Here is a 2,853-nt window from a genome sequence, read left to right as displayed (position 1 = left end):
TGCCAAAAAGTCTTTTCAAATTATTTCTTCGATGAAACGACTCATTTTGATTTATGGTTACGTTATAATTTATTTTAGGTTTTAAAAGTAATATTTGCCTTAATATTTATTTTTTACTAATAATAAAAAAGAATTCTTAGATATTTAGCTTAATCCAATGTTCTACTTCATAATATGTATAGTACCCAATACAGCGTACTTATGTGCGTGGATGCAGGATGCACCTGTCCAGTCATTAGCCGCGCCATGAGCAACGTCCGTCCGCAGAAGTCGGGCAACATCACAGGCGCTTCACGGACCACTGCTGCTAACAAAATAATTAAGACCAACTTCTCACAGCTATACGAATTACGCGAACTATGTCTATATTATTACGTCATACTCGGACTGCGTGGCTACCATAGTCTACAAAAGTATAAACGAATTCACACTTAAAATTTAAAGTTTAACATTCTCAATGCTTTTTCCAAAATGCAAATGTGCATACTAGTTGGTAGTTTTGGGCATTCATTTTAAAGACTTCCTAGTCTATAAGAAATAGAATCATTCAGGTGTAGAATCAGTACATTTTTTTTGTTTCTACTGAGTATTGCTACTCTGTGGTTGTGAGCGGCGCAGAGGAGCACGGGCAGTAAATCTACAGATATTTAGATCCGGTGCGCATCTTCGCGGAATCATTAAACTAGCGCTCGATATTATATTATTTTACTTTGGCAGTAATTCCGGCCCCGACTCCGGCGCGCGGACGGCCCTCGTATATCACCCTCAGTCACGTTCAAATTTTTATTTCCTCAATAAACATGTTAGTTTTGTCTTTGATAGTCAGATGTCTACTCGAAATGAAAAAAAAAACTATAAAAAAAACATTGAAAAGTGTAAGAGAAGTGTTGTGGCGGGCTGTAAAGTCGCACGCTCCTCAGATTTACAATGTTTATCTTGAAATTATCGTTACGATAACGTCCATAATTTAGGATTGTTATAAATTATAAAACATTAATTTACTTTTTTGTTCTACGTTTGTTTTGTGAAGTATTATCTTATTTACATCCACGTTGTCTGTTTTTAACTATTGCATCATATTTTTTTAATCTTTGTGAAAGCTCTGTCTTCCAATCGACACAACTTCATGATGAAAGCTGATATATTTCAACAAGCTATTTTATTTTATTCAATAGAAATATAGAAATGAAAATAACGTGCCTGTTTACATTTTTGTCCTATTAATCATTGTTGTGACATTTTATTCAAATAGAAGCAAACAGGTTTAATTTTTTTCTGGGAACAAATTCCTCGGTCTATCGGTGTCTTTTGCCTGCGCCTTAGTCATCAATTAAGAGGAAAATTAAAACATGTGGACAACGAAGTCGGCTTGTTACAGGATAGATATTGTTTTATTGCTCTCCATCTTCAAAATATTTAATGGCCACTCGGCAGTAAAACTGTTAGAATGTCTTTGAACTAATATTTTATTGATAGTAGCAAGTAGTAAGCATCCGCCGGCCAGCTATCTCGCCTGTTATCAACATAAAACTAAAACGCAGTTCATGTTGTGTCGTAGTTGCCCTCCCGCCACACGTGGCCGGGCCACCGAGCGTCGCGGCTGTCGCGCTGACCCACGGAGAACGCGTCATTCCAAGTCACATTAAACCTGAGTTTAGTGGTCAATTTAACTGTAAATTGCATTTTATCATAACAAAACTATAAGACAGTTGAATAACTGAACATATTCTATTTTTAAGTTAACTATTACATCGCCCCTGTGGCCTAATGGATAAGGCATCGGCCTCCTAAGCCGGGGATTGTGGGTTCGAGTCCCACCAGGGGTAACAGTAACGTAATTTTTTTTAGCATTTCTTTGCTTATATTGTTTTAAGATGTTAAGATAAGTTCGTATTAAAATTGCATCACGGCTGTGGCACTTGAAACGAGTGCCTTTCACAGAGGTTCCCTCAGGGGTCTTGTATCTCCGATCGCTTTACAATAATTCATCATAGATTAATGAAATATACAGAGAAATCGCGCGCACGCACTCCTGGTTTTTTGATCAAATATACACATCGCTGTACTTCATTTATTATGAAAAATAACTATTTGAACAAAGTGCTAAATCAACAGAAACAAAATAAAATGGCGATACATAGCTGTGGTGGCATTGCAAAAAAATTAATATTATGCATGAGTAAGGTGGCAACACCTTACAAGAGTAGAATTAAAGGCGAATTTATTTATTTGTTTCGTTTTTTGTTTATACAATCAATCTTTCAAAAAGTTTCTCTATTAAGATATTGTTTACTCTGTGGCATTAGGGTGCGCAAAAACCTTACGTTTAATGTTGTACCGATTGAGTTTTTATTTAGGTATCGACCGCAAGTGGCGGCATTTATATGTTAATGAACAGCGAGCACCTCCGGGGGGATTGTTTATAGCACTGCTTCGAGTCTCCCTAATCACTCTGAATATTTGTACTCAATGCTATTTACGCATCGAAACGCTTCTTAATCTACATTTTGTTTTGATTTGAATTTTGTGGATTTTATCAAAGTTAAAAATATTTTTAAAGTTATGAGAAACAATCAAGTTTTTTTTCTACTCTAAATTGAAGTCAGAGGCCGTGTTAATTACCTAGCTACTAGATCTGTTCTGTATTGTATAAAAAAAAAATAAACAGAACATAAACTACTAAATATATGACACGGAAAGATTTTTTTATCGCGAAAAAGAACAGCATTTAGGAAAAACCGCCTTTTTAACTGAGATCGTTGAAGGTACACGCGTCTCCGGTGAGCGTGTCATTGTCACTGGGTATTTTTATCACGAACACATGTTTCTCACTTTAAAAAAAAGAACTAATTT

The 2,853-nt window shown here is 35.7% G+C and overlaps 1 non-coding gene across 1 annotated transcript; it reads left to right on the top strand.

Annotated features, from left to right (window-relative positions):
* The first annotated feature begins 1,753 nt into the window (after window positions 1-1,753).
* TRNAR-CCU (transfer RNA arginine (anticodon CCU)) lies at window positions 1,754-1,826 on the top strand. Its single transcript has one exon. It is a non-coding gene; the product is annotated as a tRNA-Arg (tRNA).
* Window positions 1,827-2,853: the final 1,027 nt, after the last annotated feature.

This window comes from Papilio xuthus, unplaced genomic scaffold, assembly GCF_000836235.2.
Source record: "Papilio xuthus unplaced genomic scaffold, Pxut_1.1 DF827777.1, whole genome shotgun sequence".
NCBI classification, from domain to species: Eukaryota; Metazoa; Arthropoda; class Insecta; order Lepidoptera; family Papilionidae; genus Papilio; species Papilio xuthus.
This window is presented reverse-complemented; position numbering and strand designations above follow the sequence as displayed.